This window comes from Cygnus olor, chromosome Z (assembly GCF_009769625.2).
Source record: "Cygnus olor isolate bCygOlo1 chromosome Z, bCygOlo1.pri.v2, whole genome shotgun sequence".
Lineage (NCBI taxonomy): Eukaryota > Metazoa > Chordata > Aves > Anseriformes > Anatidae > Cygnus > Cygnus olor.
This window is the reverse complement of record NC_049198.1, coordinates 13452658-13480458: the sequence shown is the minus strand read 5'-3', so window position 1 is coordinate 13480458 and position 27801 is coordinate 13452658. Positions and strand designations below refer to the sequence as shown.

The following is a 27801-nucleotide window of genomic DNA, read 5'->3' as shown; positions in this document are numbered from 1 at the left end:
AGAGGTGCCCACCAGACAACCACAGGACGAAATTCACTTTTTTTCTGCTACTGCTAACATTGCCACCCAGTCTGGTCCTTTCAAGATGACATGAGAATAGCGGGAAAAAATAATGGCAACCAAAATGTGTATTGCACAAATCCACCGCTTTACTAAGAGTACAGCTTCAAAGAAGAAAGAACACAACTCTGTATCTGCAAGTACAACACTTAACTACAACATCACACCAAAAATATCCAGGTGGAGGCCAGTGACAAGTGGTGTCCTTCAGGGGTCCACCTTGGGACCAGTACTGTTTAATGTCTTTATCAAGGTCACAGACAGTGGGATCAAGAGTACCATCAGCAAGGCTGCAGGTGACACCAAGCTGAGTGGTGCAGTCGATACAACAGAAGGAAGGGAAGCCATCCAGAGGGACCTGGACAAGCTTGAGAAGTGGGCCCATGTGAACCTGATGAGGTTCAACAAGTCCAAGTGTAAGGCACTGCACCTGGGTCAGGGCAATCCCAGACATGAGCACAGACTGGCAGAAGAACCCACTGAGAGCAGCCCTGCAGAGAAGGACTTGGGGGCTCTGGTGGACAAAAGCTCGACATGAGCCAGCAGTGTGTGCCTGCAGCCCAGAAGGCCAACTGCGTCCTGGGCTGCACCAACAGAGGGGTGGGCAGCAGGTGGAGGGAGGGGATTGTGCCCCTCTGCTCTGACCTTGTGAGGCCCCACCTGGAGTGCTGCGTCCTGGTCTGGGGCCCCCAGCACAAGAAGGATGTGGGGCTGTTAGAGTGGGTCCAGAGAAGAGCCATGAGGATGATCAGAGAGCTGGAGCACGCCTCCTATGAAGACAGGCTGAGAGAGCTGGGGGTGTTCAGCCTGAAGAACAGAAGGCTGAGAAGGTGAAGAGAAGGTGACATTATTTCAGTTCTTCAGTACTTAAAAGGTGCTTATAAAAAAGAAGGAAGGCAACTTCTTACATGGGCAGATAATGATAGGACAAGGGGGAATGGTTTTAAATTAAAAGAGGGGAGATGGTGATTAGAGGTTAGGAAGAAGTTCTTCACTCAGAGGGTGTTGAGGCACTGGAACAGGTTGCCCAGAGAAGCTGTAGACGCCCCATCCCTGGAAGTGCTCAAGGCCAGGCTGGATGGGGCTTTGGCCAACTTGATCTAGTAGGTGGCATCCCTGCCAATGGAAAGTGGGTTTGGACTAGATGATCTTTAAGGTCCCTTCCAACCCAAACAATTCTATGAAAAACTGGTTCTACCATTTGAGCAATGAGTGTGTGGGTTACTGAAAACACTGGACATTCATCTGCGTTGAAACAGTTTTGTGCTGCCTATTTTGTGAAAGTCAGAAGGACGGAAAATCAATTTTTATTTTTTTTCCCTTAAGACAAAAGTAAAACTATGCAATTAACTTATACGCCTATTGATTACATAATGAAAAGTGCAATTAGATATATTGCTTGCAAATCCTAACATAGTCAATGGGAGCATGTGAAGTCAATGCAAGCAAGTGGGTATATTTGAGTGTAGGCTCTAGATGGAAAGCAACACAGAAGAGGTAATCAAGTTAGTATTAAATACAGTTACACCGGTTTCTCTAGACCATACAAATCGTTTCTAGAACACAAATAACAGCTCCACAAGTGAATGAGATCATTAAAGCCAATATACTTTTAAAATTTATTTGTTGAAAGCATGGCACTGAAAGCTTTACTTAGAAATGAAAAATCTAACAAGTTGGCAAAAAATGTAGCATGGGAAGGAAATAAATATAAATTCAGAACAGCAGGCACACCTGTCACAGATAAGAAAAAATAAAAGCTAGCAACTACTCCCTGACAGCTAAAAATTTACAGCAGTGCAAAGCACAAGTGACCACCCTCAGGTTAGTTCCACTCTGTAGAATACTTAAAAGCCTCTTCTGAAAACAATTATTATTTTCAGAATTAATCACATACATTTGAATGTGTGTTGACTTCCTAAGTGTACTCATACAGATTCACTGGTATCTATTTTTTTTTTGCAGTAGGGTTTGGAAGCGGTAAGAACAGGTTCCCCCTTGTGCACCTTTTTTTTGCTGGATACAACAGTTATGTGGTTATTCCAAGATGTATGTATTTTCACACCCAGAAACACTTTTGTGCCAGACAAGTAACTTCCAGAATTCAACGCACAGGAATGAACATACAAAGATAAATATCCAAAAGAAAAGAATTGAAAAAGCTAATCTTCTCAGACCCACTTTCTTTCAACTGTACAACATAGCTGTTTTTATATCCTCTTTTCCTTTTTAACTGTGTTCATTAATACATTTCTGCTTATATTACATATATACCATAATACACACAGGAAGTGCAAAGGTATACAGCTTTTTACTATCCAGACTTCTGTGTATTTAAATGCATGCAGTTAACATTTCCTTAAATGCAGTCAAAAGTAATTCATAACAATCACTTGACAGGATAGTAACAGACGAGAAGGTAATTAGTATGGAAACCATCAGGAATCTGTTTGCAAAACCAGCCAGCTTCCCTTCAACCAGCTGTAGGAGCATCAGCAAAGTTAAAAAAAGAATCGAGGCCATTTTAGATCTCACATTTCAGAACAATTAATGCTGAATAAAAATCCCACCAGTGCTGTGTCTTCTATTAACAGTCCCCATTACTTCTGTACTGCAAAACAAATGAGGAAAAGATTTATGCAGGTACAATACCGCTGCAGTGTAACCTCCCCAGAAGATATTAGCTTTACTAGGCAGAAGCTGTCACATGAGGGAATGAGGGACTAAAACACTGATGCGTCTGCTCCATCTGGTCCTGTTTTTATTGTATATACAAATTACATTTATAGGGCAAACTAGTAGCTGGTGGTAAGGTTCAGTAAGGGAAAAAAAGGCCTTTTCCCCAGGAAATAATGTTTACAAGAAGAAACTTAAGTAAGCAAACATAACTCAAACAGAAAAATAGTAGATTCCCCTGTCTGGAAAATAGGCTGAGCCCACTGGTGAGATCCTAGTACCTCCCTGTATAGGAAGGGCATTTCTTCTCAGAAGCTTGTTTTGCCTGTCTCAAACAAGGCTGGAAGGGGACTCAGGCACAGTAGATAATTAACTCCAGACTTCTTCTTAAGCTTAGTTAGGGCTGAACACTAAAAATGTCTAGTAGAAGGGCAGGATCTTTTTGTCCCACCTCTCAAGACTATCCTCATCACAGAACAAATGTGGTAAACATCAACCATCTTGCGTTGTTCTCCTCCTGTTTCCTTGGGAAAGCAACACTGCATCTTCTGCATGCTCCAAAGGCAGCCAATGTCTGATTCAGCTGGCCGTGTCAGAAAATCCCTTCACAGACCCTTGGAGGCTGCCAAAATCAGGTGGAAGTGGGAAAGCTAGCAAGGAGGAAGAGACAAAGCAAAAACACAAGCAAGATTAAAAAAAAAAAAAAAAAAAAGGAAGCCTTGGAACTCTTCAAAGCCTCAGTTTAAGGTTCAGTCTCTTGCCAAAGAGAAATAACAGAGAGGACAACCAGAAGATGCCCCTTCTGTGCTCTGACAGCACCTATGAAGCAACGCAGCTGGGAAGTCTGAGCCTTGCTCACTCGCTCAGGGGAGAAGACTACTCCCCAGCCCTCCTCAATCTGTCTTGTACCCTAGGAGATTCTTTTCATAGCTAATCCTTTCCCCTTGCAAGCAGGAAGGAAAAACAGTGCTCTTGTTTTCACTTGCATGCATTATCCCCTATTACACAGTCAAGGTATGATTTTCTTTCCCACACAGTTCTGTCCCCAGCGTAGAGAAAAAACAGGTCTGCAACACCAGCAGTACCTCCGTTCATCCCCACACCCAGCTGGGCATTGTAACACTGTGCTTCCTATGAGCCCAGGCATATCTCACTAACAGATAAGCAGCATGTAATTCCATTTAAAACATAAGCATTTCATTACAAAAAAAAAAAAAAAAAAAAAAAAAAAAAAAAAAAAAAAAGGAGAAACTATGCCAAAGATGTTTTCACTACATTTCTTACTATTTGTTGTGATTTTGACCATCTGACATCCTGATGACAAATAAATCCAGCAAAGTTAAAAAATATTCTCCAAAATAAAGGTGATACTTCGTTTTGTCCTGACCACAGAGATTTTGACTCAAGAGGGAGCTAGGTAGCTGGTTTTATAAGCAGAGTATTTCCACATTTTTACCCATTTACATTTGAAAATTAAAAAATTAATTAAACCTGCCTATGTTCACAATTGATCTTGTTGACAACAAGACAACTAAGATTTATTTCCTAGGGCAAAACTGATGACTGCATACTGACCGTGACTTTCACTGAGAGATCTCATACTACTTAAATTCAATTGTGCTATCTTTTCCTGCAAATTGCAGAAAAGCATTCAAGAAATCTTTCATTTTCACCTCCTGTTATCAGATGAGGATTCAAAGGATACTCAACTCCTCCCAAGCAGAGAAAAGTAAAAGTAGATACAAAGCCTAGTTACATCATTCAGGTACTCTTTCTTTCCATTAGAAAATTGCCGTGGTATGTGATATATTTTCCTACATAAACATAAATTTTTAACTAAGCAAAAGTAACCACTCAAGCCTGATAGGTTTGTCACATAGCTGAGTCCACTATACCTTTTTATACAGTTTGTCAAACAGGTGTTATTACCAGATAGAAAATTTCAACAGTAGTGTGGGGCAAGATTCACAATTTAGCAAGGTGAAGGATCCACTCTTGACCAGGGCTACCTGTGTGACAGCCTGTCTGTCAGTGGTAATGCGCAAATCCCCAGTGGCTTTGGGGCTGCCCCAGATATTTTAAGAGAAGAGTTACCTCATGGGATGCACCCACAGCTTCTAACTAGCTATACTCTCCAGCCCTGGAATTCCCCATGGCCAAGGAGGGAATGTAGCACACTCCTCCCACCAGCCTGCCCATGTTTGTTGCTGTGCATCAACTATTTGCTTTCTTTTATTTATTGAATAAAAGGTGGAATGAAAAACAAAGCCTATTCACAAAGTATGGCTTGCATTTACCTGTGTTATGTTAAAGCAAAGAAGAACATCTCCAGCGGGCTGCCTGAAGAAGGTGCCTTCAGCTTCTCCCTGGCTAATCAGCACCAGGCCAGGGCTAGGATGAGGAAGGAGGGAGGGGAAAGCCTCTTGGCCATCTGGCCCTACCCTTCTGGCAGTTGTGTTCCTTTTTTTTGTCACTGAACTGTAAAATGGGAAACAGTCACACAAGATTTGTTCCTTTTACAAATAAGGAGGGAGCTGGAACTGATTTATATTACGTAAGTTTTACAGTAAAGGCTTTACTCTCTTAAGTGACAAGGAATGCTAGTATGAACCAGATGAATTGGTGAAAACTTCATGTCTGGACTGAGTCTACCAAACCAAACATGTGACCCCACATCTTATCACCCCCACCCCTAAATTCAAAGCATATGACACACAACCATTGCACCACAGTCTACGGAAGTTGTTTAGTTAATTACATTAAAGTTTATTTACATATACTCATTTAAAGCAGAAGGGAAGGGTTGTAGCTAGAGAAAACAGGCATTACTCCATTTCTAAATAATACTTGTACAAAAGCATGTAACAAAACTATTGCTTAACTAAGTCAAGGGTTAAACCTCACTACCATGATAGAAAGACATCCAAGATTATTCGCTGCTGTAAATGGATCCTACTGCAGCTCAGTCTTCCTGCTAACAGGCAGTATTACTATAACTCAGAGGAAAATTCTAAAATAACCTTGTTTGCCATAAATGCATGGAATTGCACATTATAAGATCAGTGTTTCCTTCATTCCAGCAAGTGTTAATTAGGCATTTTCTAGGATAGAGAAATGTCAAACTTTCAGCTAGCCAGCATCAAAACTAATCGTAACCCCAACCTTTAGCAGCAGTGAAAGTAACAACTAGAAAATGAAGACGAACACAACCACACTTTAGCATCACATAAAAAGCATCAAGGAAAGAATTAACAACATTCTATCTCCTTGTTAGATTCCTCATGAAGAGCCACATACATTGCTAAATTACAAATTACAAAAAACACTACAAAAGTGATCCAAGCAGGGGCATGCAAGAGGGCTCCTGCTCTTAGATGCCCCAGGTGAGCAACCACTGCCTGTAAAACAGGAGCCTAGCAGCAACAAGCCTGCTCACTCAGGAGAAAAAGACATACAGCTAAAGGGCAGCAGAGGACAAGGCACCAGGAGGAGACCCTACGCCATGTGCCAGTTGGCCCTGTAGGGCTCTTTACTGCAGCAGCTATGGAGTTAATCAACATTGATGTGGCTAAAGTAGTCTTTGATCTCTGATAACACCTGTGAATTCCCCAGTGGGGATTTAGCTATTCAACCATCCTATTTAACCTAACTGAAAGTTGACTAAATAAAGCAATTTCTCTTTCAGCGCCCAAGCGTTCAAAACACTTTGTATTCTCCTCATTGTTCTTGGATTATGAGGGAGAATAGACACGTGCATTCACCAAGCTAAGCAGAAGCATATGAGAACTCAAAAGCCTGCTTTTTTAAAAAACACAGAGAAATCTTTTGTTTAAAAGTAGACAGCTATTAAAGCTGTAAAAAAAAAAAAAAAAAAAAAGGAGTGCAGTTAGAGCTATGCAGCAGAGCTCTCCGCTGGTTTTAGAAGAATACAGTCATAAACACCATGGTGGAATCACATTTGAGGCTGACATAGCCAATGATCAGTAGACAGCCTGGTCTCTGCTGAAGTCAGTCACAGCTCCTGCAGCTATTCAGACCCAGGCCCAGATATGAAGGTTCTTAAAAGTCTGTAAACATATTATATTTTTTTTTATATTTACCTTTAGGGTTTTAATTAATTTGAAACTGGTTTAAATTGAAACTTAACAAGTGTAAAATGTCTGATTTAAAATGACACCGGGGACCCAACACATACACAAGAAGAAAGGAGATTATATAAAGTGTATTGTTTGATCTTCAGAGAAGAGGGAAGAAACATTTTGCATTTTGCAGCCTTAGAGGTATGATATGCAAATCCCTACATGGAAGGAGCAGAAGGAATTGCCTCACCTTCAGAAAAACAGCCATAAAACTTAGTAAACAAAACAGTTATGACGAACATTCCCATTGTAATCTTGCTTATTCTGAACAAGTCAGTCAGTTGGCAATAATACTCCAATATCCCTCTTTGATACTGCAGAAGTTGATGCTCATGTAAGCACGTGGATGTGACTTACTCTGCTCTCCCCATCCAAAACAAATCAGCAGCCTTCCAATAAGAGGGGCACAAGCACAAAAGTTCCCTTCATTTAAGACAGAGCTTGGGAAGCTTAGGAAGGAGTGCATTTTAAGGCACCAACTGCAGTCTTACCCAGCCCAGTAGGTCCCTTCCAGCTTTCTTTACCTTCCACAGAGCCCACATGCACCTACCTGGATACTGCAGCTTGAGGAAAGCAGTTGGCGCTTCCTGGCACAAGACTCATAGTCAGAGCAGTCACAGATTACGTCCTCAATTCTCCAACTGGACTGAAGAATCAGCAGCCTGCCACAAAAGCCAATAGTGCCCCATTTCCCCAGTAGCCACCTCCCAATTAATCAACCCAAATATTTGCTGTCAGCCCTCAAATTTATAACCTCCTCCCCGAGCTCTGATTGGTTCCAGTTTCTGCAACTGATCTGCACAGCTGTCAGAGGACAACTGCAAGGGACCCACTCCACTGGCCTGCCTGTCACCTGCACATCCCTCCATCCACTAATCACTGCTGGATCTTTCAACTGAGCACTGCCCTGCAGAAGTACAGGACTCTCATAGGCTTAAAAATTACCAACTGCTGCAAAAGAGACAAATGAGTTTTCGGGATGTATTTTAAGGCAGGTTGTTTAGGAACAGCTGATGAAGAAGAGGCAACATGAAGGAAAGGTTGCAAAATGGGATACTTTTCATGCTGCTGGTGCAGTGTCACATGAAATGGCACTGCCAGGTAATTGATGATACTTTTAAATAACTGTCATGCACCTAAGGAGCCAAGTGCCTTGGACTTGAAATAGCAACTGGACTTTTGCTTATGTTTCTGTTACTGATTGTCCAACCTACTTGACATTCATACTGCCAGGAAGCAAGGCAACGTTCAGGCTTTAGGTGACCTTTAGAGTAATCTAAGAGACAGGAAAAAATAGGCCTATGCTACACCTTAGCATGTGTGTGCCCACCAGCTCCTGACCCAATATCCTTGCAGCACATAATTTAACCTGAACAGGCAAGATCCAAAGATCAGAACCAAAACTAGAAAGGATGGATTAAAAAAAAAAAAAAAGTAAATGAGTGGGGGGAAATAAGATCACTTGGTCCAAGCAGCTGGAGCCAGAAAGCCTTTAAAAAAAGCCGGAAAGCATTTAAAATTCTTGCTTGCTCTAGCCAAGTATTTTCACTTGAGTATCTCCAGGAAAAAAAAAAAAAAAAAGCTAAAGTGGCAGAAAATCATAACTGATCTCCACCAATTTTTAAACCACAGTTCATATTTACAGATACTATGTTCAATACCTGCCAAATTGTGGTTAAAGAGTCAAACATGAAGCTGTGGGGTAAAGGGATTATATGTTTTAAGATATTCCTCGTACATTCTTCCTGGAAGCAATGTCAAGGCACGTGCAGGACAAGGAGGTGATCTGAGACAGCCAGCAAGGCCTCATCAAGGGCAAATCATGCCTGACGAATCTTGTGGCCTTCTCTGATGGAGTGACTGCATCAATTGACAAGGGAAGACCAACTGATATCTTCTACCTGGACTTCTGTAAAGTCTCTGACGTGGTTCCATACAACATCCCAATTTTTAAATTGGAGAGAGATGGATTTGAAAGGTGGTCATTTACTGGATAAGGAATTGGCTTGAAGGCCGCAGCCAAAGAGTTGTGGTCAATGGCTCTATGTCCAGGTGGATGCCAGTGACAAGTGGTGTCCTTCAGGGGTCCACCTTGGGACCAGTACTGTTTAATGTCTTTATCAAGGTCACAGACAGTGGGATCAAGAGTACCATCAGCAAGGCTGCAGATGACACCAAGCTGAGTGGTGCAGTCGATACAACAGAAGGAAGGGAAGCCATCCAGAGGGACCTGGACAAGCTTGAGAAGTGGGCCCATGTGAACCTGATGAGGTTCAACAAGTCCAAGTGTAAGGCACTGCACCTGGGTCAGGGCAATCCCAGACATGAGCACAGACTGGCAGAAGAACCCACTGAGAGCAGCCCTGCAGAGAAGGACTTGGGGGCTCTGGTGGACAAAAGCTCGACATGAGCCAGCAGTGTGTGCCTGCAGCCCAGAAGGCCAACTGCATCCTGGGCTGCACCAACAGAGGGGTGGGCAGCAGGTGGAGGGAGGGGATTGTGCCCCTCTGCTCTGACCTTGTGAGGCCCCACCTGGAGTGCTGCATCCTGGTCTGGGGCCCCCAGCACAAGAAGGATGTGGGGCTGTTAGAGTGGGTCCAGAGGCGGCCACAAATTTGATCAGAGGACTGGAGCACCTGTCCTATGAAGACAGGGTGAGAGTGAAGGCTCCGGGGAGACCTCAACACAGTACCTAACAGGTGCTTATAAAAAAGATGGAGAGCAACTTTTTGCTTCGGCAGATAATGATAGGACAAGGGGGAATGGTTTTAAATTAAAAGAGGGGAGATGGTGATTAGAGGTTAGGAAGAAGTTCTTCACTCAGAGGGTGGGGAGTCACTGGCACAGGTTGCCCAGACAGGCTGTGGATGCCCCATCCCTGGAGGTGTTCAAGGTCAGTTTGGATGGGCTTTGAGCAACCTGGTCTAGTGTGTGACATCCCTTTCCCTGGCAGGGGAGTTGGAATAGGGTGATTTTTATGGTCCCTTCCAACCCAAATCATTCTGTGACTCTACGATATGCTGGAGGTGATTAATGTGACTGCTCTGCACTCAAATCCACATATTTACCTAGAACTATGCACCTTCCAAAACTGCATATTAAAGTAACAGAAATTCAATTCAGGTAGTTTTCAGTTTCCTGTAGTGACCCCTGAACAAGAATACTTGTCTGTAGACAACAAATTGAATTAGGAGGCTTACTGGAAGCAGTGGATGACCTGCCCCATTAAGCCAGCTGACATTTTATTGTAATGTCTGACTGAAGGGTCTATTCATGGAATTCTGCTTTCATTTCGAGGTTTCTCTTACTTAATCCTCTGTGGTATATTATATGTTCTTCCTACAGGAAGGTTATGCTACTAGGATTTCTTTGTATGAAACACAGCTGGCATTTGCCATCATATAATTTTTATATGGTCTCTTCAGCTAAACCTTAAATTAAGATGCATTTTTCTCACATAGAAACACTGGGCCCCATATCTAAGAGTCACCTAAATAAAGCTCTGTTTGTGAGCAGCACACTCTACTGGAACTGCCAAGATTTGGTATCTTCTTCATTATCTTCTCTATCAATATTCTTTGACATAATTAACTCACTTCTTAATCTGGCATGTGCTCTGTGCTGTTGAACTCCAAAATGTTTTGATTTGATATAGTATAATAGACATTTGTAATACTTTTTTCCCAGCACATTACATATAAACTGCAATTCTCTTGAACTAAGCCTGTAAAATATGGCAAAATAATAGGATACAGGTCTTCATGTTCACTTATTTTAGTCTTCATGCTGATCTACAATATATTACTTCTGATTTATGTAACTCCATAATGTGTTTGGAGCTTTGTCTGTCAGACTTATGGCCACACAAACAGTATGACTGCGTCACCCAGATACCTACAAAACACGTATTGAGGAATAAAGGCATGCTCTTGGGGTTAGCACAGGACCATATTGGGTTAAGTACGTTATTTCTCTGTTCTCTTTTGCTATTAGAAAATGTACTGCATGACAACAATCAGAGTCCTTATCTAAATGACAGGGCATTAAAACCCTTCAAGAAATACATTGATCATATTCCTCGTTTATCCTATTTAGAGGGATGGCAGAGTAGAGCAGTTTGATTTCATTTACTCTTTTTTTAAAAACTGGTATCTTCAGTTGTTGTAAACAAAACTGTCTGTCTACTATTTGCTGCTGCTTTATTTTTTTTTTTGTCTTTTTTTTCTTTTTTGACTGCAGCCCATCTGTCTTCAAAGTAAAAAGTAAGTTAACCCTCCAACATCATTTCTTGGAATGTCTTGGATTGCTCCTGTGAATTTGACATGTCAGTTGACTTCAGTGCCTGGACACCTTCTACTGGATGAAGGACATAGGAAGAACAAAACAAAAACAACAACAACAACAAAACTATGTAGTCTGTGTTATGATTGTCTCCCAGTCAGTGTTCTGATAAACATGAACATACTAGAGTTTTATCAGCTAACATAAAATTGCTTCCTACATCAGGGTTCAGCATATTTGCCATATGCTATGCCCACCTCTTTGGAGACTTGCATTGTTTTCTGTCTTTTCCCTGGATGTAAAAAATAATAATAAATAAATAATAATTTTAAAAGCCTAAACTAGGGTTTTCCTTACTGTTTCCTTACAGATTACTTTCTTAGGCAATTAAGTTTGTCTTTCACTCTGCCATCCTGATTGCCACAAATGCAGTTCCTCACTAGGAGAGTGGCTCTGGAAGCCCAAGTGCGTTGTGCTGTTCAGACACCCTGCAGCGAGCAGGGGCCTCACTGACTCAGAAGCCCAGAAGTGGTATCTTGGAGGAGGCCCAACATGAGCAAAAACTAAGGCCTCTGACATACTTCTCTGCTTGTTCAAAGAACAGTTGGGAGTGCTGTCAAAGGTTATTCAAGGATATCCTCATCTCTGGATTGGCCAGACTACCATATTTATTTAAAATCCATCCTACACACATCAAATAGTTTTGTTTCAATATTTTGGAGGAATATTATGTCTCAGGAAACTATCAGATTTCTGTGCTCTCTCACCATATGTCTTCCCTACCTAAAATCTCTACAAATTTGTATCCATTCAGCATGGGGTTCAGCATAAACTCTTAGTGAGCAGCTTTTAAAAATGTCATTGAGAGAACTGACAGAGAAAGGGCACTGTCTTGCAGATCCCTGATGATCCTTCCAGCAAAACATTTAAACAAATCCTTAAAGTCCACTTACAAATATTCCAAAACCAACTGTTTTATTCACATATTTGGGATTAAGCAAATTCTTAAAAGATCTATAAGATCAGGTTTTGAGGGGCCTTTTTTTTTTTTTTTTTTGAGTTCACTAGATAGTTGAAAAGATTTGGTTTTCCACTTGCAATTGTTGCACAAATTTGGCATGAACTGCACTCAGGCAACCTGACACAATTGTTATTCATTATTCTAGGAATCCTAAATGCTGATATAATGTGGTAATGTGCACGTTATTTTCAAGGGGAGCAGACTAGGGAGGGAGAAGAGGGTTTAACCTCACCATACTTAAAACCAGGGCTGACTTCAAGTTGCATACTGAAGTTCAAGGATGTCTTTGCTAAAATCGGACGCATATATACACTTGTTTACACATGGTCACACACAGTCAAGCTTATTGTGGAACTTACAGGAATGAGACTAAAATTCTATGTAAGTCAGTCCCTAATCAATGGGCAACTGGTCACATATGCAGGAGGTCAAAGGCACTGGCTGTGGTCCGTGTCAAATGACTGTGTTCGGTTGGTTGTGGAAACTGAAAAAACTTAACCATACTATTTAAAATTGCCGTCAGGTCAAAGCAGACCAACCTTCTGTAAATCCTAAAAGCAGAGGACAGCATCTCCAGTTCAATTACTGGGGGATATACTGGAGCTGTTATGTCAGCTCAATTCCTTAAACAGCAATCTCTGCTCCACTCCCAGGTGGTCTTTGCTGAACTGACTGCATCTTATAAAAATATCCTTAAGCTGGGCTTGAATTTACCACCTGGCTGTAGCTGGCAGCAGAATCTCAGTAGCAGACAAAGCTAGGTCTGGCCAAATAGTCTCTGTATTTACCTAGTTCCTTGGACATGTTTAAAAATGGTGCAAGTGTGTCAAAGAACTAGAAGATCTGTATTAGCAAGAGAACATTTTCATAAATGCTTTGCTGTAGCCAGAGTTAAGCATATTCTCGTTCTGAGAATGTACAAATTAGATCCCAACAGTGCGTCCTCAAAATCCTTTAAAATACTACAGAAAATTCTTTCAACTTTCACAAAAATTCAATTTTGAAATCTGCAGTTTCTACTATGTCGACATATGGAAAACCTCACCCAGATGCTGTCAAATAGTATGGCTTCTAAGCAGTCGATGGGACATTTGTATTTGTATTCATCTCTGCTCACTGTAATGCTTTTCTTCCTTGGACATACTTAGGATCACCTTCCAACCTTCCAAACAATCCAGAAAACAGATTTACACGCATATCCACATATCCACAAAAGATGCACCTGCAAAAAAATAAATAAAAAATAGTGGTCTTTCCTGAGCTCTATGGCAATTCAGTTTTTACCAGGCTGGAGTGAGAAAGACAGCTCTGATTAGATACACAGATACAGATTTTATTCTGGAAGCCAAGAAGCCTTTATATTTGACATCTTTTAGACTTTATGCAGTACGTGCTGTACAAACAAGTACTGAGTTCACTAGAGGGGAAGATAATAATGGTAACAGACTTCTGGAAATGTTTTTGTTGAATGCTGTATAAATTAAGGGGTTTAGTCTAAGGCCAAAAAGAGATACAAGTGGAAGACGATTCACAGGGAACAGGGACAAATCAGAGGTGACAGAAGTAACAACTTTACTACTTATACAACTAGAACTGACCACAGAACAGAACTGCTAAAGTAACCCACAATAAAAAAATTAGGCAAAAGGCTTGACCAAGCATGCCTAGAAATAGCATGATAAATTAAGTACATCCACATGCCATATTTGTAGAGAAGCACTGAGAAGCAATCTCGTACGTTAGAGGTTAGATTTAAAACAAGACAAAACAAAACAAAAAGCACTGGTATTTGCCTATTTCATGTTCACACAGAGCTTCCCTCTTGGAGATGCACTAGATTCTCCCTTCCTATGAATTTCATATTTAAAGCCCACCTACTACCCACTTATTAGAAACTTGCTTATTTTTTTAGCATCATAACACATAGAGAAATTTAAATATATAACTATTTTTTTCTGTTTATTTTATGCAGTTGTATTGCTTAAGTATTTATTTCCTGTAATATTTGCATTGTGTCAATTAGAATCATTCACATAAATCCATAATTTCAGTAAATGCCTTTTAAAACTGGTTCCTTGGAATCCCTTGTTTTTCTGGAATTGGTCCCTTGAAGTCTGCTGCTTGCCAGCTCATGTTTGAGTGTCTGCAGTCTCAGTTCCCCATGTCTACTGCCTGCTCCAGCATGTGGTACTCCAGCTTGTGATGTGGTCACAGCTGCCCAGCATCTGCTAGTAGATCAAGGTAACTGTGCTACTGACCCAAGGAGCTGGAGGGAGATCTGGGCCATAATTTGACCACTCACAAATTTGCAGTGGTTCTCTAACCAACCTGCACTTCTTCTGTGCTTGAATATCAATAAGCACACCTAGAAAATGAAAGCAAACCTCCCTCTGATATAAAGTGTCTTTTCAGAACTTTTATAAGCAGCTCAGTTATGGAGGTAACATACATCAGTGAAACCCATTTTTGCCTCCTATCCTACAAAGAAATTAAGACGGTCAGGAACCTCCTAGGATTTTGCAGACTGTAAGTTATGGCTAACATCTTAATGTTTTAGGTTGTGGAGCTACTAGTATTAGTATCTTAAGAGTTAGATGCGTCTTTTTCCACTATAAAATCTATGATAGTCTCAGAGGACATCTCATCTAGGCAGGTAGACGGGTACTTCCAAAAGAAAATTATCTGTTTCTAAAGTAGGTATCTGATACTGACCATAGAGGGAGCCTAACTACTACCTAAGACTGGATGTCTTACTTCTGTGCAGCCAAGTTGGGTGAGATGAAATCCCCTCATAGTACATAAAGACAGTTAAATGCAAAGCTTCAGTTGGAGGTCTTGAAAGTAGAGGAGATGTCACACAGAGAGAGGTCCTGATGATTCTCAGCAAAACAAGATGACACAGATTAAGGAGAATGTAGGAATTCACAGCCAATGCTGCTTTAGCTGGAGCGGTATCCAAGCAATCTGCCATACAGCTGTTGTAAATGGTCCCAAATCCAGTAATACCCCAAAGAGAACTGAAAACTGTAGTTCAAGACACACCCTGGTATTCAGGCTGTGAAAGGCTTACACATCATGAGGCCCTTCTTTGCAACAAGAGCAGGGGCATGTTCATGGCAGATGATGGGAATCAGTGGGAGACAGCTATTTGAGTATCTCCAAACACAGGAGCTTAACGTGACTACAAGGATCTGTTTTGCTGGTATCCTGAGACACCAAATGTCTACACAAGCAGGCTGTCTAAACTCTGTAGTGACTGATGTATTGCCAGTTTATAATTGTCCATGGAAGGGTTAGGATGCTGCAGGTAAAGGTCCTGGATTAGAACTTGATAAAACAGCTTGGAGACTGGGTAGACCCTTCATTATCCAAAATAGGGATAAAACAAAATTCTCATTTCCATCGTAGTGAACAACTTACAGCGGAACACTTGCTGTCTCAAGTCTGTCAGGGCAGCTCAGCCAATACAGGTAAATCAGACTAAAACGGGACGCAAGGAATGCATAACATTTCCAAGAGACATACATACTGTATCAAATAGCTGCATCCCAATCACTGCGTGCCTGCTGATCACAAGCAGGCTGTTACCATTTCCAACTGCACTGCCATCGGCCCCTCACACGATGTCTGCACCTGGCTGGCAACTAACTCAGCTCAAAATTGCTTGTGGTGCAAAACAGTTTTAGTGTGTCATCTCTTAAAATTAGGAAGAAAGCAGCCAATTTCTCAATAATGGGCAGAAGGGTTAAGATGAAAGAGGGTAAAGTCTCTGAGCCCTTGGAATTTCCAGCTTCAATGTCCCCCAGAGATCACCTACAAAACTTTACTGCCTTGCTGCCTTGAATGTATTTGTGGGCACACAGGGATACCCATGTTCGTGCAGCAGAGCCTGCAAACTCCATAGCTGCAAGGATTATTTTCTAATATAAATAAAACAATATTCTAGGACTCCCTCCAGGGCCATTAAGCTTTCTTCTGCTCAGTTAGTTTTGGCTTTGGATGATTACAATAAAAATATATATTAACTGTGGTTAATATATATTTTCTCAAGCATTTGGGAATTCTGAGGGACACAAAGCAAAAAGGGAAAAAAAACTATTAATTAAAAATTCATGTATGTATATATATACAAATATATGACACTTAAAATGACTTTTAAATATTTTATATTACATATTGATCTATCTATATATACCTAGACAACTAAAATGCAGAGATATCTGATGACTCAGTCACATCAGAGCTTCCTCATCGCCAGTCCTCACATATTCATAGACTTTCTGCCCACCTGCTTCAGGTCTGACAATACAACCCCACCAGAACTTCCTCTAATGTGCCATGTTGGACTAATGTACAATTAAATGTACCACTGTCTGAGCTGGAGCAGCTGGCATGAAATGAGTCTATATTATCAAACCCACATTGCCATCAAGCTACTTACTGGGAGTGAGAATTCTCTTGTAATAACTCCCAAACCACACAGAGTTTGGGAGAACTAGCCTGGACAAAATTCGAGCCTGGGATTGCTTTAACAATTTAACAATGCAGATGATCAGGGTTCAGTACCCAGCACTGTTTCATCTACTGCATAGACACAGACAGAAGATCTCCCAGGAAAATCCATTCTACATCACTGTCATTAAGCTAACTGAGTTTCTGCAGCAACATCAGCTGTTCAATGGAGTTACTCTGGCTTCTGAAATTCCGTACCTCTGCCACTGGTCCAATCCCTGGCCTGAGGTCTCTTGTGCAGCCCTTCTCATCTATCTCTGTGTTTTCAACCCCTGGCAGATTTCTCAATGTCTGGCTCAAGTGAGTGCCCAAAGCAAAGTTGGATTCAAGAACTCCAACCCTGTTCACCACAATAAGGCTTCTGATCTCTGTAATGGAAATTTCTGCCCTCTCCTTGTCACACAGACCTGACCAGAATCCACCACCCATACACCTTGCTTGAGCTGTACATCCCACAGCCTTTCTTGCACAGTTCCTTTTTCCTTTCCAGCATTCACACACAGTGAGTCTCTGACCACAGTTTTATAGTCAGAACATTGACAAATTCCAGCTGAAGAAAGCAAGCCCAGTGTGATGAACTACAAATAAGAAACAGTCCAGGTCCATAAATGCTGGCAGGCACTGGCCTTGCTTCTGTCCCACAAGAAGGGAGGCCAGAAGTTCTATTCTTCGAAGCCCGTCAGTTCCTATACAACAAATTAGAGTCTCTTTGCGAGCAGAAAAATTGCTAGCGGGATGCAGGCAGCCAAGCCTGAGAGTCTTTCACTGGCTGGCCTTTCTTTAGAGAGGCAGGATGCTGGAAAGTGGGATCTGAACAGCATCTGAGCTCACACAGTCAGGCTTCCTATCCTGGCCTCCGCATGTATTCTTGTAACCAAACCCCTGATGCAGCTACCTAACTGCGCACATGAGATGCACGGCCTGGCTCAGCTATGGAGGAACTGAGAATGGGCTCTTTGTCCTGAGCTGACAGCAGTACGCACTGATCTAAACGCACCCAGATGAATGAGGAAGCCATTGCTGTGGAGAAATGCTGTAGCTCTTGCAAAGGAGGTGCAGTCACAACTGCTATTCCCCATTAGCACCGGGCAAAGTAATATGCTGCCATGCGCCAGGCAATGTATGCACCTACCCAGACTGCAGGGATCTGTGATAACAGGCACCAGACAGTGAACTATCAGCACTACAGCACAAAACTGTATTGTCTGTTAGCAGTGAACAATGACTATATGAATCTGTTTTCACAAGCACAACAGAGATCCAATCAGCTGCAGGCTCTGGAGGACTGGAAATAAGCAAAAGCTTCCCAAACACAGTCTGTGAATAAAAAAGAGCCCAGAAGGCAGGAGCAGTCTATTCACCACAAAGAAATGTGTCCAACGAACATTAACAATGAGAAAATTAAATACTGAGGATTTTTTTTTGGCACATACTAGAAAGCTAAATGGATTTCCTTAACTGCAAATAGTTATTAAACACAATAGATTATACAAATAGATAAAAAAACAACATTTCATAACTAGGTATATCTTTGCTCTCAGAAATGTTCTGGTGAAATTAAAGAGACTTCCTTGCTGGAGCAACAGGGTGTTAAGGCACCTGCAATACATTTAACCACTTCAGCTGCCTAACAGTGCTATGCTGTGGGAAAGGCACCTTCCCCTGCTCATGTTGTTCAAGTGCAGTTTATTGCTGTAAAATGCTGAACTGTGAAGTTTCAGAGGAGCATTGCACAAATGCAACACTGACACTGCAGAAGCAGAACATACGTTTCACTGCTGACAAAAATACTCTTGAAATCAGAATCAAGCCCATCAACATTAGCAGAAAGTATAACATAGCTAGGCATTTACTTATATTTGAAGGAGAACTAATTACAGCAATATAAAACACCAGGATCAGACTTTATATTTACTAATAGCATTTGATTTACCACTGACATGTTTAATCCAGAAAGGGTCTCAACCTGAGTGGGAAGAATCCCAGAGGTACTATGTCCCAGGGTGTCCTTGACCTTCTGTCAGTTCTGAAGACCTACTCAAGGAACTAAGGATTCCCTATGTTGTAATCACCTGCACTACAACCAAGGCTGGTTGGCATCCTATTGCACCAAAATGTCAGTGCTAGTTATCTCAAGGGTTAGCAGGATTTAATGTTATTACTCCAGCTAGCCAAGTGCATCTTTGAGGACTCACCCTTCAAAAGCTGTCTGCATTTACCTGCTTGATTGTGCTTTCCAGGCAAAAGTATGGTCCTCTCAAACCAGAAATAAAAGTTATGACCCAAACAAGATGCAGGTACAAAGATAGAAGCCCTAGCAGTGAAGTCACCAGTGGGTGAAAGCCCCTGAATATCACACCTGCACAGCATTCGATTCCAATTTAGCACCTATTGTTGTACAAGTCTTCAAACCCCTGGTCCTCCTTTATGCAGGAGCAACAATGATGTAGCTTTGAGCAAGAAATGTGAATCTTTAGCAATTAAAAAAAGTTAACAGACTTGTATTCAGAGGGCTGCAAATCAGTTTAACATTCTGGGAGGAGACATAGGGATGGAGTCCAAACTTCTGTACATTCATCACTCCACAGGTTTCAATGGCAGTCAGGATTTCTCCATCTTCTATTTCACATTTTAGTTTCAGCAATGAACAATAATTCTATTGGTTAAAACAGTTCTCGTCTCATAAGCTGTCATGGCTTAAGAAAAAAAGAGTATCACAGTTGACAGCAGATTTTCCTCTATTCTGTTGTTCTGCTTTTGTTTCTGAAGAGGCGGAAAAGATGATGATTTGGACTGCAGAGATCCCTTTCTTTTCCCTGGAGATACTGATATGGATTTTAGCACACTATTGATTTGTTTCTGAAGATATGGACCAATGTGAGTTGCAGCTTCCAAATATCATAAAAAAACAAACAAAAAAAAAAAAACAATAACAAACCCCCCTACTCTTAGCAGGCAATTTTGCTCACATATGTTCAGTCCATTGTATTTTCAGACCTGCTTTAGAAATACAAAACACCATGAGTCAGTGGAAAGGACAATGCTCCACAGTGCCAACCCTCTGTCATTTAACCAGTTTAAACCATTGTATGGAGCTCTTACATTCTAATCGTTCATTTGGAAGCTCATTCTGTTCTTAATTTCCTTTCAAGTACAACTGGCTAATGATGCATGGATGTTCAGCTGTCTCTGCTGGGAGGAGCCCTTTCCTCTTTAACCAAGACAAGTGCCAGTTTGAAACAAGAGATCTACTTTGCTATTATGATGGCTATGGGATGTCTTTTGTGACCAGGACGACAAAGATGCAATTAGAGTATTAAGTGTGGATGCTCACATTTCAAAGTGTAAATACATGAAAACACAGAGAGAATGTATCCCAATTTAAGAAATGGGACTCTATAAGAAAAAAAGCAAAACAAAACTATCTGAGACTTCACTGAGTTTCCAGGTATCGTGTTGCACTGGACATAGCTGATGAATAAAGCTAATGCACTGCAAGGCACAGAGGTTTCTAAGGAACCTTGTGAACAGAAAGCCACATTCAACTTGTCACTATCAGGCAACAGAAGTGAACAATGAAGAAAGCAACAATGGTTAGTATATATTTGGGGCTTTTAAATATTTGCATTTCAATAATTGAAAAATTTGGAGCATCATGTTGAAAACCAATATTTCAAAGTAATTAATATTTTCAAATTGAGATTCTCAACGTTCTGTTATAATCAGTACCTAACCCTCACTGACCTGACTTTTAGGTTGTTTGTTTCTTTAAAGAAAGAAAATTCCACCCAAAATCATGGGCTAAAAATTCATGTAACTAGGATGATGTTTATATGACTGCTCTGCTGTTCTGCTATTTTACTGCTCCCTTTTTCCATCTCAGGTATTTAGGCAGTCAGCTGTTTGTGATTGCCTCCTGCTCTGCTTACCCAGGGCACAGCATAACCCAAGTTAACAATAAATAATGGAGTTTGCTTTTCAACATTTCAGACTGTATTTGACCTACATTTCATCAATCCATGTTTGCATCAGAAAATGCCTTGTGAAAATGGACACAACACCAAGTTATGCTGTATGGAATGTTACAGGAAAATGACCTTCAAGTGCAGGTAGAAAAATGGATTAATTGCTCTTCAAATACCAAAGAACAGTGGAAATCCAAACCAAAATTCAATCTATTCTTGAAGCGCTTCTTGTTTGATTCTGTCTACAAATTAAAATAAATTGGGATACATAGAATCAGGTTTTTGGCTTCTGTTAATCTATTACAGTCTGCTTGAGTGGGGAAGAGAGAGACAGTAAGTGCTAACAAGGTCAGTTGGGTTTTACAGTCTAGCTTCATGCTTCACTTGCATCCATTTCCAGAAATGTCTGCATCCTTCTGGCTGTCCTAAATGCCTTCCAAATCCCTGTTGCTTTTCATGTCTGATTAATTACCAAGACTAGAGCTGCAACCACTGAGATGGAAGACCAAAAGTCAATACAATCACACTTTAAGATCAGAGTCAGAAATTAAAATGATGTGAAAATAATTGAGCCTTGACCTCTTCACCAAAAAAAAAAAAAAAAACACTCTATTGTAGGCTTTGGAACTCTCACATGTGAATTTTCTCCCTTGAAGATACAATGTTCTATACATACAAACCACTAAATTATGTGACAACAATCCAAAATAATGTCTTAATTACAGAGATTTTTTTTCCATCAGCATCCATCAGTAGAAAGGGTTGATGATCTTAAAAAAGGTAGTTAGTCACCACAGCTAATAGAAATAGTCAAACTGGTAGTGTACAGTGTGTTGGTATAGCAGATGGAATTGTTGGACAGAGTTTCATTGACAGAATAAACTGATGAGTCTGTTTTTATATATAAAGAAAATCAAATTGTGTCTAGTATGATTCATAACAGTAACAAAATACATTGGATTTGCTTTCATTTCCATCAGAAAACAGGAGAACATACTGCTGATGAATTTGTGGGGTTGAAAAGTCCTGAAAAACCATCTTGTTCTCAAATATTCAGAAATTAGCTGTCTCTCATAAAGAATACATAATCTCATACTGCAGCAGCATTATAGACGGGGGCGGAAAAGTGCGTGCTCCTGAGAAGAGAAACAACATAGTCGTCTGAAAGAGACACTGAATGAGAAAGCAAGCATTCAATATTAGCAGACCCAGCCACGGAAGAATTTCCACTGCTCAGAAATCTGAGAAGCAAAGTACCACGGCCTTCACTTCTGCTCCCCAGCCTTGATACAGAGACAGCAACAAAGCCCACTTACTTTGACATGCAACCTTCTTAATTCTCATGTTTAAAGATCCCTGAGGAGGCCTTGCAAGGTCTCCCTTCTTAATCACACTAAGAAAGATTCACTTTTACCCTGGTTCCTAATTCTACAATTGCAAACCTGTAGACAGCTGCAAAGTTGTGTACACAGAGCTGCCACTCAGGCTGGATGTTGTAACAGCCTTGTATAGCAAATGGTTATTTCTGAAATGTATCCATGCTCATCAAGAAGATGGTATGAAAAATTTTAACACTCATAATATTTAAGGTAACTTTAGTGTTTTGCAAGTGCAAAGCACCATATGAAAAAAAAAAAAAAAAAAAAAGGATTGCTCCCTAAGACTAACTGATCCTGCTGTGTTTGTGTGTTCTTTCAAAACAGAAAGAAAACTTCATAATTCAAATCATGGTTCAAGATACACATGTTGCACAAACCTGAATGCAGAGCAGTGAAACAAAGCCTCCACTGAATGTCTATGGTTGGGGAAACATATTTTCAAGATAGCTTTTTAAAAAAAAAAAACAAAAACACTTGGTTCTTGCTGTCAGACTCCATGCTACAATTTGGCTGCCTGTTCTGGCAGAGAAGAAGGTTTTAAATGGGATCCTTGCGCTGCAGCAGTGAGGCCATGATCTGCCTTTGCTTTGGGCAGGGTGAGGATGTCAGCCCTGCCCTATAATAACCTCCAAGACAAACAAACCATCAAAACACAAACAAACAAACAAATTCTGCCCAGACCATGCGCACATGGAATTCATATCCAGGAGAGTATTTTAAAATCAAATCAGTGTAATGCCAGCAAAGTCACTGGAATTAATGTGAAAACCAGTGCTGGTGACAGCAGCCAGACCGACGCTGGCTGGCTGCAGCTCTCTGCACTGACTGTAGTGACACTGCAGGATTTCCTTCCAGATCAGGGTAATGCTGCTGAAGATAAAGAGTAAGATTTCCCTTCAAACAATGAATGTCTTCACAGGTTCATGAGGCCAATGCAGATTATGGCAACTGCTGAAATATGGCAGAAGGCATCTCCCTTCCCCTTCGCACCCTTTCTCAGTGCCATTTCACTGCATGGACCCACAGGACATACAGGATCATGCTCAAAGTAGACTGGGCATGCAATACACCAAAAGATCAGTGTGTACATTCTAGATCTGCGTTGTGTGTGCTACAGACCCTACTGTATGTAGAATAGGATCATGCCAAGCTCAGGGCCTCTGGGCTACTCCATACAACCTCCTTTCCCTGAAAGCTCATGCCATTCTCATACTTTAAAACATCTTCTTACTCAATTTCATCCCTGCCATGCCCAGGACTTTTTTTTTCTATAAAAAGCCCAGGACTGCAGCTGACCCAATAACAGACCTCTGGCAGTAGATGGATTTCCACTTTCAAATTCTCTCCCACTTCTTCCTCTTTCACCTTGTAACAAGCAGAACAACCCAGTGAAAAATCCCTGCCTACACTCAAAGCAACTGTCGGTCAGGGGGTAGGAGCTTCTGCTCTCACTGCTGATTCAAGAGATATCCAAGACAGATTCAGCCAGGACATAAGTCTGCCCTTGGAAAGCAGAGCCAAGCCCTAGCCCATAAAAGTAACTGTACTGTGCTTTACAGTCGCTTTCATGGAGGTTAGGGCTTCACTTTTTATTCCAAAATTATCTATTAACCTGTGCAAATACAAATACAGCATCAGGATTTTATCTTCAGATAATAACAGTCCCTTTTGTTTCTTCCTGCTTTTTCATCCTACACTGTAAATCTGCCGTTTCAATTAGCTCTTCCATTTCTCCTGTGCATTTTCCTCCTGTGTTTTCAGGGCTGTTATTTTAGGAAATAGGAAGCTTCATATGCCACCTCTGCATTAGACAGTACATCCCATATTATTAACTATTGCCCACATTTTACATACACAGGCCCAAGCAATGGTTCTGGAACCTTTCAAGAAGTTATTTCAGTAAATGCCTATTTCTGAGCATGTAAGCAGTAATGCAGTGGGACCACTAACATATTTAACTGTCTTGCTGCACAAATTTCAATTTTATTGTTGTCCTATTTTAAAAATTAAAAAATCATAATATCTTTGATTCTGAAAAATACCATTCCTCAAAAAGATCATATTTCAATGTATGACAGAGACTCTGAAATCCAGAGCAATTACCTTCATGTTAACAGCTAGCATTTCAATGCAGTTTTCTTTATTTTAATTCAGTTGATATGCCTGTGTAAAGATTAACATTAATATCTAAATGATAATGCCATTAGAAATACACTCACACTATATTAGTCAAGCATAGATGGGGGTACACCAGTGTGGACCACGGTGGAACTGGACTGACTTTCAGGAAGAAGGCCAACTCTTTGAATTTCTAATTATTTTCAATTGCCTTCCAAGCAATTGAGTCCAACCCAATACAATCACCCTAAGCAATGGGAGAGATTTCTAATTGGAGAGCCAAACAATTAATGCTGCTGTTGTGACAAGGTAAGTGGTGTATATGGGTATCCCTTTATGTATTTCTCATGTGTGCTATCAAGCAATAGCAGACTCAACTGGCTAGCAAGCTGATGTGCCAACTGCATCTCTGTGCAAACCATAAACAAGTGGTTATACTATTATTACTATTTGTTTTCAGAGGATGCTTACACATAAGGGTGACTTACAAATAACAGGAATGAAAACAGCAGCAAATTCTAAGAAGCTTATACACACACACAGACTGAGCAGATCTACTTCACAGTTAGTGTCTAGTTGGATTTGTCTATTTAGAAAAAAAAAAAAAAAAGAAAGAAAAAAAAACTGTTAGTCATTGATAGGTTCAGTTAAGGCTGCAGAATGGCATTTAACGCAATAGATTTCTAAAAGATTATCTCAGGAGTTTAACTCAAGGAAGTAAAACACATAAAAACAGGATGCACGCAATACCCAATACATTAAGCCTCTGTTTTAGTCTATGTATTGAAGTAGTTTGAAAATGATGAGTGCTGCTGTAAGCCTTTTTCAGATCAATGCTCTTTACTTGGAAAGTCTTTGACTATAAATGCACAAAATCAAAGTGAAGGTTTTGTTTTCTTAAGAACTCGATGGTGAAGGAAGTTTTACCAGACAATATTTCTACTCAATTCGAGAAGAGCAAAATGATTCCTAGCTGAGGAGGCAGTTGTGAGGAACAAGCACCACATAAACTGTATCATAAATCCATGATGCAATTAGTTGAAGATGCAATTACCCAAAGAACTTCAAAATAATATTACAGTACATATTAAAATATAATGTAGAACTTGGAAATCCCAGTTGAACAGAATTTGTTCAGAAGTAACAACCTTTGGGCTGTACAGATGAGTGGTAAAATTAAACAATGAGTGGTAAAATTAAACAATGGATCACCAGGACATTTTCTGTAAGTAACATAAAATAGTTTCTAAATCCCAGAATTTTAAAAGCAATTTTACAACTCTAAATGGAAAAGAAAACTTATTTCCAATGACCAATTTTAACACAAGGGGTTGGTTAGGTAATCCTTTCAGGAATATTTATTTTGTGTATATGTTTCTCTCCCTTTCCACAGAGATACGTGATGTACAGCAAGAGTTTCCTGAATTCGTCAGAGGACAGTGCTGATAGTCAGGAACCCAGGAGTTTACTCGAAATGGAGCAACTTGCCCCGACCCAGGAGCTTTTATAAGTGTAATTAATTTTCGATGCTTCATTTTTTTTCAGGTGACGTGGAAGAAACGCACAGATAGAATAGAAGCACTTTGGCCTTCTGGGAGTGCAGCCAACAAAGCAAACAGATAACTGATATTTGTGACATTTGCTTTCTTTTGGAGAATTTTTTAACCCTTCTAGCTCAACTCCTTAAAATCATCTTCCTGTACAGAAACAGACCACACCTACAGTCCTACCAACAGTCCCTCTCACCCTCTGCTTGCTCCATAACCAGCTGCAATCCAGATGCCATGTGACTGCATCAGTGTGATGCTGAGTCCAGAGCAATAAATCCTGCCCTCCCAAGAGCAGACATGCAGCTGTCTGTACCATGCAGCAGTGTCCTTGATGTCTCAGGACTAGCTCATCAGTAAGCCAAGGACACTGAGGGACCTAGCGTGTGTCAGCACAGACAGACTTGCTGGGGAAGGCAGCTAACACCAAAGGCAGGGTTAACATCTTACAGGCAGTGTCTTACACACAATACTATGTCCTGTCAGCTCCAGACATTCTGGACACAGACACTCGTGGGTGCACAGCCTAAACTCTCCTGCTAGCCCCTATGCACCCAAGATGAAACACAGCATATACATCACATGAGGTGGAAGAGGAGAGACTGCTGCTATGCTAACTCATCTGAGATTTATCTGAGCACAGGACCTGGCACTTCAGCCTCCTGCTTACCCTAGGTCTTCTTGTATGGCATGGGTGGGTCCTGTCTGGACTCACAGTTCTTTGTATCCTTTAAGCAAAGAAGTTTATTTAACTTACAAAGTCCAGACCTTCTATAATTATCCTTAAAAGTACCAGTTCTGTATACATTAAGTCTAGGAATATTAATGGCGTCACAGGCTGAACTTGAGTGTGTTTGAACACTTTGGTTAATTCGAATACTTGGGCTCTCTCTGCTCTGGGTCTCATAGATACGTGGGACTCACCACGGCCACTTATTGTTCACTGCAGTATGACTTGACTTCCAGTTCCACAACCTTAACTTCAATGGTTAGGTTTATTTCTTTAATGTTAATCTTCACATTCAGTACACTTATTTTCTGTTACTGATTAGAGAGAGAACTGACCTGACTAGCTCTCAGCCTTCCTTTCACTCCCATTCTTGGTCTCTCTCAATGCCCTTTCTACCAGCATGCATTAGTGCTACTCTAGAAAATCCAGAATGCTTCTCAACTTTGACGAGACTGTAACATTAATCTGTTTAATCTACTAGAAATACATTGCACCAGTTAAACATTTCATTGCCTTGTTAGCAGACATCACATAGTCTCACTTATTATATCAGAATAGTGTAAAACGTTATCAGCCCAGCTAATCTAAGACCTTGTACTACTGCTGTGTAATGTTATGTCTAATAAACGTACAGCTGCCTTACCCTGAAGCTTGCAGTTATGTAGTTTTTGAGAGCTGCTTTAGAATGACAATAATGAGCTTAGAAAGACGTTTTTAACTATTCCCCAAAGAGGTTTGACCTGCCAAGATCAAATAAAACTCTGTCAAAATATAGATTAAGCACGCTTTTTAGGTTTAAATCTTTTTCCATCAGTGACCTTGCAATCTGTAAGCCAGAAAGCTATATGAAGACCATACACTTAAATATTCCCAACAGGAAACTGAAGCAAAATATGCAAAAACTTACTGAGGCCTACTGCAATCTCACGGTCCTGAAACGAGTATTTCCCTCAGTAGTCAAATCGCTAAGCAATGGTATAATGGTAATTCTACTTTTTAGTTACAGCTGTGCTTCATTGCCTATATAATTGTACAACATAAAAAGGAAGGAAGCAGGGGAGGCATTAAAGTCTCCGAATGTTTTTGATGGGGTCTCTTTCTGGCCCAAGCGTGGGAGGTGAGAAAACATCAGAACTTCGGCTACAGTAAGGGTAGCTAATGACACTCAACTGGATGTAAAATGTCTTTTAGGGGGAGGATGGAAATACGGCCAGGGCAAACTGTTTTATGGACAGATGGGCAAAAATTTCTTGGAAAAAATCCATGGCAGCAGAGTCATGATTTAAAAATAGTTCTAGTGGGATTTAGTTTTCATTTTAGTTTTAGCTCTTCTCCATCCAGAGTTTGTTACTGCAGCAAGATCACTGGGAATT

The 27801-nt window shown here is 40.7% G+C and overlaps 1 long non-coding RNA gene across 7 annotated transcripts in view; it reads right to left on the bottom strand.

Moving 5' to 3' along the window:
- Positions 1-27801, bottom strand: part of LOC121061286 — a 137651-nt gene that overhangs the window by 80223 nt on the left and 29627 nt on the right. For 4 of the 7 annotated variants that reach the window (XR_005815023.1, XR_005815025.1, XR_005815024.1 and 1 more), the window contains 3 exons: positions 13223-13399; positions 5034-5214; positions 2795-3386 (listed from right to left, as the gene is read on the bottom strand). This is a non-coding gene — a long non-coding RNA (uncharacterized LOC121061286). Of the gene's footprint in view, positions 1-2794; positions 3387-5033; positions 5215-13222; positions 13400-27801 lie in introns of those variants that run through there. The other 3 variants (XR_005815029.1, XR_005815028.1, XR_005815026.1) reach the window with 2 other exon arrangements.